Here is a 14,813-nt window from a genome sequence, read left to right on the forward strand (position 1 = left end):
CACACACACACACACACACACACACACACACACACACACACAAGCATACATAAACACACACACAGCCTGCGATGTTTCAAAAATTAAGTACGATTTGACATCATTTCAATTTCACATTCATTGTGATTGTGATTTCCTATTCATGTTATGTACTGTTGTTTAAACCAGAGATGTTCATAAAGGGGTCCGGGGCCCCTAGGGGGTCCTCAGAGTCGATGCAGAGAGGGCCACCAAATTATTGTTCATTTTTGAAAGTTGTTTCAGAAATTAAAATGTCTTAACATGAATACCACGTATTATTAGCAGTCATAAGTCCCCTCTGATGATGGGCTCACTGGCCTGTTGGGAAGGTAGCCTCTAAGGCCATCCACAGATACAGTTCATCATAAGGATTCACTCTACAACATTTAGATTTAACATTAAAAGATGAGTCATAAAATAATGCCGACATATATTATTTTAATAGCTTAGTGTTCTATGAACTAAAAAGGTATGTATAAAGGCTCTAGGCATCTACGTGTTACTGTAGGCCCAGTTTATTATGCAACGCCATTTAAACAATATATGTAGCAGGAGGTCCCTGCTCTGTCTGTCTTTCAGTTAAGGGGTCCTTGGTTTAAAAAACATTGAAGACACCCGGGTTAAACTGCTGTATAAAAACATCTCTGGTTAAAGAATAAGGTGCAAAGAGACAGTTTTATTCTGAATAAGGAGCATCAGTTAATGGAGTTTAACCAAACTCAGTAAAATTTTATTAATTTCTCATTTCTGATTTAGTTTTGCATTGAAATGCTGGATCATAATATTACATTACATTATTGCCTAAATGTTGTCTCAAAGCCTTGGGTGTAAGAGTGGTGGAGACTACTAAAACGATTCAATTCAATACTTCAATTCCTAATTCTTTTGGTCCACTATTTTGTGCGTGATAACAGAATATAAACCCCCTCAAACCCCCGAAAGTCCCATAAATATGACAGAGGGCAGGACCTTGGTGTCCCCATGGCAACTACAGCCATGAGACCACGCTCCCAGTCTTTGAGGATTTCCAACATTGACCTTTCCTTACAGCAGCACAAGTATTCTTTGAGAAAGTATTTTATTCAACTCTTCACTCAAAGTATGTCAGACTTTTCCAATATTTGGTCCTGCTTAAAATGCCACATATGTAATCCTAAAATATCCTTTCAGGCTGATTGAAGGTGTTTGTGTTTTAATGAAAGATATAGAAACTAAAATTGTTATATACGTGATTCAAATGGATTTTTCAGTGGTTTCAGTTTTACGGAAAGCAACAGTTTGTACGTTCAGTCTTAGTGGACATACAAGATAAGAGAGTGCAGTATGCACAGTATATAAAAGTAAGGCTTAAAGATCATTGCAGATACCAACACTTGTATCCAAAATTGTGAATTGCTGTCGTCTTTATAATGGATCGTCTTTTATCAAAGAATTTTAACTCAAAAATGAAACCACACTCAAGAAATTCTTTCAGATCATAAAACTCCCTCATTAGATTCAATCATGTACTTTCTTTAACTCTGCAGCAACCCTGAGCAACACTAGTAAGATGCTCTTGTGTATAAAAATATACACACTATGTGTTAGGCTTTAAATGCACAGCTGAACTGTGTTTCTCCTAAAAAAGAGCAAAAACTGTGCCTCGGTTCTGAGTGCCTTGTTAATCTAGGCCCTATTACTCAACGGCTCGATGGTGTTTTTTGCCTCAAAACTTCCTTCCAGGCAGCTAACCCTAACCTCAACCCTAAGAAGAACCATTAGATGTCGGAGGCAAAAAACACCAAAACATCTATTCAAATTGTGTTAGGTGAGAGATGATTTTAGGGACCAATGTTGCCATGTTTGCACACAGTAGACATCTAAATATAATCTTTTACTGTCAAAACACATTGGAAAAAAAGACAAATTGGTGATTAAATGGCTTTAATTAAAATGTGAGATTATAAGTATTTTGAGGGTGCTACGCCACTTTTTGGATGAAACAAAAGCAGTGATTGTCAGTTTATCTATTATACTTTTACATTTGAGCTTTCGATAAGCCACATACAGCCACTGTGCAGAGCAAGCACTGTTTAGGCCATAACCGTTTTTTCAGAGATTTCATTATTCTGTTAAAATATGAGTTAACTCTTGGTGTGCACAAATTCATGCTGTGCAGATAAATGTATCTCTAAACTTGGTCCGGCTTGGGGCGTCTCACAGACCTGGACTGGGTCTCCCCTCTACAGTGTCCCTGTGTGTGAACCCAGCAGGTAGTAAATATCCTGATGTACTGCTCTGTCTATGGAAGCAGGAATCAGACAGACATATGTCTGGTGGACCCTGTAGACTCCCCGGCGACTGTCTCCAATTCATGCTACATCTTCATCAGCGCGTCCTCGTAAAGAAGTGCCAAACATAGGCAGGATAGTGTTTAGACTGGCACACGGCCGCCTCCATTTACTTTAAATAAGCATTAAATCCAATGACGCCAGGCTGAGCGCTGTGTTTTCTGTGAGTGAGATGGGCCAACGCACTACAGGAGCTATTGGAAACAAAATAAAACTGTTTTAGTTCAAGTTAAGTGACCGGGGATTTGGTTTTGGTCGGATGGTTATTCTAGAACAAGGTTTTCTAAGTGTGGTTCAACCCTCATCAGGGGTCATTGAAAGGTTTCCAAGATGGATTTCCAAAACGTTTTCAGGAGGGTGAACAGCTTACATGTTTAGCCTGATATTAGTTTGAATTCACAATCATTGTCTAATGTGACTGTATAGACTCAACCAGCAAAGAAAGGAAACCCTGACCAACATGACTTGGACTGAAATTACTTTACATGGATAATACATGCATAATACTGTACATAACATGCATTTAGTTGACACGTTTATCCAAAATGACTCCCAATGAGTGAATTCAACCATGTGGGTACAACAACATTTAAAAGAAGCATGCAGGTACATCAACTTCATCCGATATGCTAACCTTGCAGCACGATTCCCTAATTAGGTAAAAATACAATTTTAAAATGTTATTTTGGTTTTTTTATTGATAGGACAGATTGAGTCAGAAAAGTGGAAAAGAGAGGTGGATGACATGCAGCAAAGTGCCGCCCTGTAATGCTGCTTTTCATTGTTAATCCACATGTTGCCATATTACACACAGTGTAAACAACAGTTCTTTTATGGGACTTCTAAAGGGACAATTTCAGGTGCCAGTTATTATTTTTTCATGCGGCTTTGAGCTCCCTAAAAAGGCTGAAACCCGTAAATCTCTGTCAACTGGGATTAGTTTTAACAACAAGTCCAAATTATACAACGGAGTACGTTGTTTGTAGCTGACCTTTAGATCAACACATAGAGGCGTTTTTAGAGCTGATTTGTCTCTGTTGGAAATCTGTGTTAGCATGACTTGACAACTTTACGGTCAACGCATTCCCATACTCAGGTTTGTATGATATCATACAAAAACAAATGCTTAGGTCACATGCTATTTTACGAAATTACAAAGTTTAGCAGGCCGGTCACGTGACAGTTGACTTTAGCTTGGAAAAGGGGAATGTGAGCCGGGTACCGGTCACAATGATGCGACGCTCGTTACAGCGGCCATTGCAGTAAAGTTTAGCCGACAAGTTGACCGTGGTGTGGCGATGACAGTTATGTTTAAATGCCAAAACGACAAGGTAAACACTGTGGTTTGGGTTAAAACACCAGTCCCCTTTAGTAGTACTACCGGGACACAAACACCCTTTTCCTGGGTGAAGGTCTAAAGCCTCTTTCACACCAACCCGAAGGTCAAAAAAGGCAGTCAGACTGATCAGGTCAAGAAAGTGCTTTGGAACACACTGAAGCGTTGCCGGTTTAAGCGTGTGTTCAGCGCATGCGTGAGATGTATTACGTCTCCATGACAGCAGCTCTAAACTGTATTGTTGCCCCAAAAATTGAAAACTGAAAATGACGGAAGATCTCTCTAGACCTAGTAAACACAGAGAATGCTGTCGTCAGTCGTTGTTTTCATCAGAGAGAGTTGAGAGTAGTGAAGAAGGATCGTTGTTGTCATTACTCGCAACAACGGAAGAAAATATGATGTGTAGTAGTAAGAAGATACTGGCGTTGTCGGCTCTGGTTTTCTCGTGCACTCTTTCGCAAGTCAAGGGCTACTACTCCACCAACCAGATTCAATTCAATTCAATTCAATTTTATTTATAGTATCAATTCATAACAAGAGTTATCTCGAGACACTTTACAGATAGAGGAGGTCTAGACCACACTCTATAATTTACAAGGACCCAACAGTTCTAGGAGTTTCCTCCAGAGCAAGCAACAGTGCGACAGTGGCGAGGAAAAACTCCTTTTTAGGCAGAAACCTCGGAGAGACCCAGACCCAGGCCCAGACCCAGACCCAGACCCAGACCCAGGCCCAGGCCCAGACCCAGACCCAGGCTCTTGGTAGGCGGTGTCTGATAACCGGTTGGGGTTAGAATGAAGAGTGGCAATAACAGACCCAAAAAAATTAGTATTTTTCAGTAGTTCTTTGTAGTAGTTTGTGGCATAGCAGGGCACTGTGCAGCATTACAAGGCACAGCAGGACGTAGCTGGGCACCGCAGATCGTGGCAGGATGTAACATGGCGTCGCACACGCACACAGATTGGTCATTGAAGCCGAATGCCTGCTTGCCGATAAAACAAGTCAAACAGACTTGAGCCACCATCCTCGTCCAGCTGTCCGACAGCTATTAATCCGGTTGGTGTGCAGCGCCTTTACTTAATGGCAGTCAATGTGGTGCATGCAGTAAGGTTACAATGACTTTGTAAATGTAAGGGGAACGATCATGTTTTTAAAAACCCAACCTGTGATGAAGACCAATGTTTTGTTGACCCGTCAAGCCCTTCTGTAAACTTTGTCACTATACAATGAAATCACACTTTTTCTTCCTTTGCGCCTGACGGACTAGAGTCATCATTGCTATAGTTTGACTCACCGGACAAGGAGTATTTCCCACGCCATTCACCTCCCCTTCTCCTATCTTTCTGCCCAAGACGATATGATTGGTTTAAAGAAATACAAACAAGCCAGAGTGGTTTCCCCCCTGTAGCAGAATGGTAATGGGTGCAGTCTGACCACTAATTGAGACTATTAACTGCTACAACTGCTCGAGGTGTTACTTGAATGTAGAAAAATTCAGTTTTGGGTCATAAGCTGAAATGGTAGGTTCTGTCATCCTTTTAGGAGAACTCACAATTTTTTATTTGGGCAATTTTTAGCTGCAAAAACGTGATAGTATTAAAAGGCAAGTAAATAATGCTTTGTGTATGAAATTGTCTACAACGATTTACCATATATCTGTGTGTTTGAACTTAGAGGATGAAACACTCAATGATTTTGTTATTGTTCCCCTTGTGAGATTTTTCTTCTAGTTTCTTTTAGCTCATTGTTTTGGTTTTACAACACATTTGTATACAGTCTCAAAGCTCTCAAGCAGCACAAAGAAGCTGTTTTTTGCAGTCATAAACAGAGCTAAAAGAATAGGAAATGATGGATATATTAAACAGTTTGTGTGGTTGAACAGGGAATGACTCAGGGATCATGACTGGGACCTCTGAGGTTTCGTCATCAGGTACGATGTGCAGGAAAGCCTTTAGAGGACTTGAGTTGATACGCAAAATCCAACAAACTGCAGAGTGAGACGCAGATGAACGTCCATCAGGAGGAAGGAGGTTGTTCAGCTTGGACAACCTGACCGGTGCTGACAGAGCTGGAAGGAAGACTGTGACCTTTGCAAAGCTTCTGTTTGAGTCTTTATCTTTCACACAAACAGAGATAAGTTGGTTAAAATGTCAGGGCGGACGTGTAAAGGGTTAAATTACCTCAAATAGCTCAGCCTTTGTTTACTTAAAACTAACAAGGAAAATAATTTTCTTAAAAGATAAAACTTCAAAAGAATTAGATGGCCTTCTAATGTTTTGGTTTCTGACTTAAGATGCTTAGATACTCCTCACAGAGACAGAGGCTTTAGAGTCAAGAGCTAGAAAAAGTCCTCCGATCATTTACTTTAGTAATTCCAACATAACCCAGTGTAGAAATACTCAGTTACAAGTAAAAGTAAAAAAGTGTTAGCATCAAAATATACTTAAAGTGCTAAAAGTAAAAGTACTAATTAGGCATAAGGCCTTTCCAGAACAATGGGTATAATATTTGGTTATATTCAATGATACATTATTACATCAATTTAATGTTGTAAATGTCTTGTAAAGGTTATTACTGCTGTATCTCATTTGTTGAAGATGTTTTTATTAACAATCTAAATATGCAAATAAGTCACTAAATTTATGACCAACATGTAGTATAAAGTGAAATATGTAGTTGACTGGAAGTAGAAAGTTAGGCTACATTACATACACAAGTATTATGTAACCTCAATATTATAGCCTACATAATTGAGTACATATATTTGTAATGTATTCTTAGATGGGGATATGTTTAATAAGCAAAACAGCTGCTGATCAGAATAAAAATGATCAGAGACATCAGTTATTTTAAATTGTCAAAAATAATACTCCTCTAGCGTGAAAGCTTATTACGTTTATTACGTGTGTGGGTATTATAGTTGTCTCTCTCGCTCTCTCTCTCTCTGTGTGTTTGTGTGCGTGTGCGTGTGTGTGTGCGTGAGTGTGTGTGTGTGTGTGTGTGTGTGTGTGTGTGTGTGTTGAATGGAGGTAACAATAGGAAATGCTACACCTCTTGTCTGCTGTCATTTGCGGCCCAGCGGAGGCGCCAGGCGGCTCTGGATGGTTGGATGGAGAGAGGAGAGATAATCTCAGCCCACCGCTTCTTTGTGTGTGTGTGTGTGTGTTTGTCTGTGTGTGCACGCGTGCGCGTGCGCGCTTAACAGAAACACTAAAACTTTACGCTTTACGAGGATGTTAAACGTTAAGGAGCAAGTAAAACTCCCACTTATCATGTATATGTTACACGTTCAAACTAAATACGGGTTGTAATTGTTCATCAGCTCCATTTAATCAGATGTGAGCAGCTAATAGAACCAAAAGAGAACCAAACAGCGTCCTTTGAAAGAAATATGCTGTTCAGGCCGCGGCATGAACAACTGGCAACCGCGTAAAATACAGGCAGAATTTAAAAATATAAAAACGTGCCAGAAAACTACGGATTCCATTTAAAAAAAGAAATCCTTCAGGACATAAAAAGCCTCCATTGAATCTGCCCTATTTAATATTATTATTAGCTATTGTAGAAATGAAATAGTACATGACATTAATAATCTTGTTAAACTGTTAAAGCGTTTGGAAAACTAGACGGGACACAAGAGAAATGGCAACATTTATGATAATTACGGTAGTTTAAATCAAATGTTCTATTCTTTATTTTTTCCATGATGAGGAAAATGATTGAATCTTGAAGTAAAACCCCAAAAAACGTGTTCCGTTGCAGATTATTTTGTAAAATGGTATAATAACTGTACTTCGGTTTACTTATTTATCACAAATGACTTTTTGTTGTTGTTGCCTAAAGCATGTCTCTGTTTTCTAATGTGAGATTTTGGACGAAATTAAATGTGAAAGAGGATCTCATTAAATAATCCACAATTAGGATTATTTTTACTCCGTTAGGATTTTACCATTCTGATCAGTTTACACCAGAATAATCACAGAAATACAACATGAATTCATATAGTTTTAGTTTCTTTAAACGTTGTGATTTAATTAGGGGTTTCCATTATGTTCATGGTTTATATGTCTCCACATAGAATGTCTACAAGACATAAAACAAGGAAAAACTGAATATCAACAAACCCTTCAACGTGTAATATTTCATTTATTCGACATAACAGTTAATCGTGATGAAACCAAAACAACTGTGCCAGAGGATCTGTATCTGTTCAGAAAAAAGTCAAAAATATAACTAGAAGACCAATTAATATTTTTGTAAACACGCAAAATTAAAGAAAACATTCAAACAATAAAGAAAAAAAAAGAGATAAATCTCGTTGGGGTCTCCGCGGTTCGCCTCTCTGTCCACCAGCCGTGTGCGTAAAAGTTCGCGCGCCTCGGTGCCTGTCGGGTAAAACGCTGGCCGTGCACGGCTGCAATCGCGCGTGCGTGCGTGTGTTTAGATAGCCCAGGCCTGCAGCCAGTAATAGCTCCATTAAGCAGAGTGGGAAGACGCTATCTCAGTGATCCGTAACGTCTATGTCCGCTCAGCAGGACACAACCAGCGGCCACACACCTTCTCCAGGAAAAGAACGGCTCACTCTCCAACACAGCGCCTGGATTTATCCTGTTACTATGGAAACCTAACTAATAAGACACTTAAAGCAGTTCTGAACTTTTCTGACACCTGCTTGTCCAACATTATTGGTTAAAAACCGCCCAGAAGCGCAAAAAAACAATACATTGTGTCTCATCACATCGTGAGTTAACGTCCGGCCTCCTCTAGTATTTATAGTATTGGCTCTCATTCAGAGCTATGAGTCGCTGACCGTATGGGACAGGCCTCTATATGTCTCACACACAACCCCAAATACACAGCATGACGCAACCGGCTCTGTTTATGAACCCGCCCGCCCTGCTGTATAAATTGTGGCGTTGAATGGTTTACCTAATGGGACTTCTGTTTCTCGTTTTCTGTCACCCGGTGTGCCAGACTCTGCTGACAAACGACCGACTTTTACCGGCAGAGGAATTCCTGATTTATGTGGGAAATGAAACAAGGGCGAAAGGTTTTTTCTTCTTCTTCTTCTTCTTCTTCTTCTTCTTCTTCTTCTTCTTAACCATGCAAATAAAGTAAATTACCTCCAACCATGAAGCCCGGGATATTTGTATATAAAAGGAGAGGAGGCAGAGTCTTCCGAAGTGATAGATGTGTGTTTTGTTATTTAGTTTTCTCATATTGTAGCGCGATAAAGGAGGTAAAAACCTGAGCTGGATGCAGGGAGGGAGACCTGCCCCCCCCCCCCCCCCCCCCCCCCCCCCCCCCCCCCCCCCCCCCCCCAGTAGGGCTCTATGGACCCGCAAAGCTTCCACTTCCATTGTTATTACTGCAGAGGAAACAAGTCGTTACAGCCACGGCGATTTGATTTATGACCATGTTGTTTCTTAACTTAAGTAGACATTTCCAGAGAGGCTTGTTGGTTTAATTTGATGAGAAAACCATGCAAAGGCAGAGGGACGTCGTTTTTTTTTTTTTTTTAAAGAGAGCTTTTAAGGTTCTTAAGTCTTATCACACCGCAGGGATTCATTTTCTCAGAGCTCTCGAGGAGTGGAGCGTTTTCATGATGAATAATTTCCCCAGATAAACTTGATGATTCCTCCCGTCTACTCTGAAGAGAAGTCTGTCTGTCTGTGTATAAACTGTGAGGGCATTAGTGCCTCCCAAAGGGGGAGGGGAGGAGGACTGGGGGGGGGGGCAGACCACTCCATCAAGGCGCAGACTGTCCGGATTCCCCTCTTGCACCATTAGAGCCCCTTCGCCTTTTTCTCTCTCACCGAGCGTCTTCTTTATCAGCTCTCTATCTCCCAAACAGCGTCCAGCCCGGCTCTTTACAACCTGCCGGGGCTTCAGCCATCAATCACTGCGGGCAGACCCGGGCTGGGCTCCTCCAGGCCCAGACCGGGTCTGTCTCTCTGTCCGAGTGTCAGGATGCTTCTCTGGATGACACAACGGGCGCAGACTAACTGCGTCTGTTTTACGGCTGTGAAAGTCTGTACTTGCATAAATGTTACTGGTATGAAATGGAAGTTACAAACGCATAAAACGTATTAAGCAGCACACCGAAGAAGGAAAGAAAATGACTATTTTTTACAAATTTCTAGAACCTTTAGTAAGAAGAAATGTGTGTCCTATCTTCAGAAACACATGTGCAAATAGGAAACCCTTTACATTACTTTACATTTTGATTCCCAAAAATGGACTCCATTTCAACTAAAACCTGTCAAATAAATTCAATATTTTTCACATCGGCTGCAGGCACAAAATGGCAAACATTTGCATCCAACCTTATATTATTCATTATTAGTCAAGTGTTCATATTATTCCTATTATTCTCTTTATCGATCCTTAAAAAACAGTGCAGAGAGAAAAACAGCATAAAATAACAACAACAATAATAATAATAATAATAATAATAATAATAATAATAATAATAACAATAAAACCTTTAGTTAGTTAGAGTGTCCCGGTTTAGTAGATGGTCGATTCTTAATTGCACAATAATTGAGCAGGACATGACACGAGCCTATCCCTGGAAGTTAGACTGTATAACTTTAAGATTAACTAAAGAAACATTTAAAAACATTAAAAGCCACTTTCGCTCTCTGCGACTCTTCTAAAACCGTCTCTTCATCTTTGATGCATCATCCTTTAGAATCAAAGCTTTTCTGAGTGGCTTCAACGTTTTGCTTTTTCTTCTTCTTTGGTCTCCAATATCCAACCTTCAAAAAGTAACTTTGAAGACAGCTGTAGACAAAGAGAATTCCTCCTCCCTGCACCGCCTTTACATAGTTAGTGTTTCGTACTTTGTGCTGATTATGACGGCGAACTATTAGGCAAAGTCTGGATATTACTGTTTTTAATGGTTGGTAATCTAAAAAAAATAACAAAAAAACCATGTTTGTATATATTTCTATACATTCTCTCTATGTACCCCCCCCCCCCCCCCCCAACACTGCCCTGCTGTCCCGCAGGAGCTCACGTGTTCAGAAGATGCAGTGCAAGTTCCCTCTCACACGACCTCTGTCAGCCAAGATGAATCAAGTCCGAAGAAACACAAAATCCCTCACTAAATTCATGTATTTGTCAAACAAATTTTCTTGTTCTGTGAGATAAGTGAAGGCCTCCTTTTTATCCCATCAATATCAGACACGTTTCCAAACTGTCTTCTTTCTCCATTTAACTTACGTTAAACCAATGAAAAATAACATTTGTTTAAAAACCAAAAAAGGCTGAAAATAAAGAGTATCACTGTCTTTTCGTGATCAGATCAATTAAACTTGTTCCTTGCGCTTGGTTCGCTTTTACGCACAGGTGTCTTCTTTTTGCCTTCAACTTAATTTAATATGAAATTACAAATAGCATTCGTTGTTAAAAATAATATGCAAATAGGCCAACCAAAAATAAAACGATCAGTGTTTTTTTTCGTGGTGAGTTTAATTGAAATTTGTCCAGCGCCCTTTATTGGTTTTTACGCACAGGTTTGGATTGCGCACGGGGTGCCAAGTATCCACTGGTGGGCGTACACGTCATATCCTGCGCGCCCCCGTTGACCGGCCAGTTACCTCCACCTCTGCTGGAGGACTGAGGGCCTCGCTGCCCGCAGCGTGCCGCAGTCGGTCCCCGAGCGGCTCTCCATGTTTAGGCGGAGGAAGGGCCTGTTTCCTGGATCAGGCTAAACACGGGCCTCCGGAGCGCCGCGCTCAGGCGGGACAGGCCCGCTTCTGGCCGGAAGGACATCGGCAATAGATCACTCCGACCACCAGGGGCCCCCGGGAGGGCAGAGGCTCACAGCTGGGAAGGCTCTGCACCAGAGAAGGGGGGGGGTCAAGGGCCCCCTGCACCGCCGCTGCTCGGGAGTATGTCATCCTTACGCCCCCGGGATGACAGCAGGTCGGAGGGGTGGAGGATGTTTATTGCTGCTTCTCAGGGAAGCTTCCTGCCATTAACTTTCACTTTCACTTCCAGAGTGAAGACATTTACAAGGTCTTAATCTCTGTAAAACTTCAGCTGATGTCCCACTTTTATGTAAAACCGATTGAAACGTTGTTGGGTCACTGATAGAGCTGTGATGGGGGTCCAGGACTGTCAGGAGGTTTAACTGGACGCACACTGACTGACTGACAGACCGTTGTTTTCAATATTTGTGTACAGATTGATAGATAATGTACTTGAAATTGCTGATGACCAATGAGACAAGTATACCAGTTAATTATTAATAATGAGATCTTTAGGTGAACACAGTTTAGAGGCTGTCCTGTTGCTCCTTATGATTGTTTGATGGACTCCGTTTTACTAAATGAACCCAGGTCATCAGCGAGGATGATGGGAAAATCCTGCAGTATACTTCCCCTGTATTATCCAATTATTATCCAATGATTTGCCATTACATGTAATAGATATTTTTAAATGAAGGGTTACTACGTCTATTTTTGATTAAATAACTGTATGACTTGATGAGAATATATATTTCTTCAGACAGACATTTTCCATATTTTCTTGCACCTTTCCGAAGAAAGTCCAAACACATATAACTGTAAAACATCCATCTCCAAGGAGATAAACAGAGAGGAAATTATGAGGGGAAAGATTTGCAGAAGAAAACATATAAAAACAGAATAAAAAGGCTGAACACATCCCACCACAGATGTCACTAGAAGAAATAGACCCGTGGATACCTGTGATACAGGTTCTATTCAGAGGGATTCTACTGTCAAACATTCAAATTACTTTACTCATGTTATGTCTTACATGTAATTTTTTATCAGTATGCATACTGATAAAATTAAACTATGAAAGTAAATATCAGCTGGGACTCAATAGAAGCAGCTCCTTGATATCGCCACTACTATCCTGTTTGCAGTTGCATGCTGGGGCAGCAGGCTGAGGATAGCGGACGCTAACAGACTCAACAACATGATCCGCATGGCCAGTGACGTTGTGGGGGTAGATCTGGACTCTCTGTGGGGGGTGTCAGAGAGGAGGACGCTGTCCAAACCACATTTCATCTTTAGGACAATGTCTCCCACCCACTCCATGACTTGCTGCTCAAACACAGGAGAACTTTCACTGCAGGACTCATTCTCCCAAAATGCACCACAGAGCCCCACAGGAAGTCATTCCTGCCTGTGGCCGTCAAACTTTATAACTCTAAGTGTCTGACACACAAAAACACACACACACACACACACACACACACACACACACACACACACACACACACACACACACACACACTCTTTAGTTTTAGAGTGTTAAACTGGACAGCATCTTCTGTTATGTGCAATAACACCGCTTTAAATTATAATGTGCTATAATATACTCTGCTGCTACTACTTATTCATAATTATTGTTCATCCTTACAATTTCTTAATTATGTAAATACTGTATCATAAAATTCCTTTAACTGTGTAAATACTGTACATATCCACACTCCCTATATTTCTTTTATTTATATTTCTACTCTGATATGAATATACTCTTCTTTTGACTGAGGTCATAGACTTTACAACCATAGATCATGGTTATAACAGCAGGAGTTTTGGCTTTGACCTCCGAGCCCTCAATCTTCTATTGTGCCCTGCTCCAGGTCTCCGTCCATGGGCTCATGTACTATAAGGGTCTAAATGAGGGTCTTTAACTATACTAGAGACTGTTTCCTCAGTGGAAAGTAGTTCCATATTGTCCAGAGTAACCGGGACACTTCTTGCTTCTGGAAAGACTCAGAATAAATCAGATGATCCTTCACATTGAGATTTCAGCGTTCTCTAAAGACCGGGACGGATGATACAAAAAAGTATCTCCATGGCTTGAAACCAACAAAGGTAAGTGAGAGAAGGTTTAGTGAATTACGTGAACTGACCCTTTAAAACCGTTTTCTAAAACACACAAGCGGAGGCATTTTTATCTGTTTCTCAAAATGGGTTCATAGGAAGTGGATCATCTCACTCTATGTCTCTCTGTTCCTGAAGCTATTTGAGACTGAGTGGTCGGACACCTGTGTGTGTGTGAGTGTGTGTGTGTGTGTGTGTGTGTTGTGGGAGTTGAGTTTCCTCAGCTGAACTTGATGCTGTAACTCAGTCCGGTGTATCGGCTAATCGGCCTGTTGGACATGTGATTAGCTTTAGAGACGCGTAATAATGCTGGCAGCCCTCCATCTGACACTTCATTTACAAAAGTGTGTGTGTGCGTGTGTGTGTGTGTCTGTGTTTAATGGGGTTTAAATTATAGAAATACATAAGAGCATTGCTTTCAAATTTCCTGTCCATCCTGCATGTTTATTCTTTGCCCAAATATTTATTAATGGTGTTAAAGCCAACAGTTCAGCTCCCACATTCCAACAAAACAACTCATTTTCATGATGATTTCTGCAATAACACACACAGTATACTTGTAAAATATAAATAGATAGATAGATAGATAGATAGATAGATAGATAGATAGATAGATAGATAGATAGATAGATAGATAGATAGTTAGATAGATACTTTATTCATCCCAAAGGAAATTTTAGATATTTAGACAACCATAACACAACAAACACATATTCACACATAAATCACACATAAATAAGAATAAAAATAAAAATCCCTCACACAAATGCAATGACCCTGATAAGGGAAGGTACTATGATAGACTGTGTAATGGTGATAGTGCAAAAGGGAACAGTGCAGTAGATCATAACTAAATATCAACTATGACTATTATATATCAATATAGAAACCTATAAACTGCCACATTGAATAAATCAGATAGCGCTAGGTAAGATATAGATATAGACATGTTAAATATAGCCAACATAAACAGCATCTGATGTCAAAATATACAGTGTTCCTATGTAATAAACATTTTTTTTTCTCCATATAGGACCCCATAGGATGTGACGTTTATGCCCGTCACCTTCAGCTTGTGTGCTGCGCAACACATTTGGTTGGGACTCTTGGCGTCACTTTTTGACGCTCTTGGGACTCGCGTCTAGCCCTTTAACGTCTTATATTAGACACGTTTGGTCGGGACTCCGGGTCAGGACGTGTATTTAACTGACATGCGGCACAAGAACATCGGGAGGGTTACAAAAATGTTTACTT

This window comes from Etheostoma cragini, chromosome 2 (genome assembly GCF_013103735.1).
Source record: "Etheostoma cragini isolate CJK2018 chromosome 2, CSU_Ecrag_1.0, whole genome shotgun sequence".
Classification (NCBI taxonomy): domain Eukaryota; kingdom Metazoa; phylum Chordata; class Actinopteri; order Perciformes; family Percidae; genus Etheostoma; species Etheostoma cragini.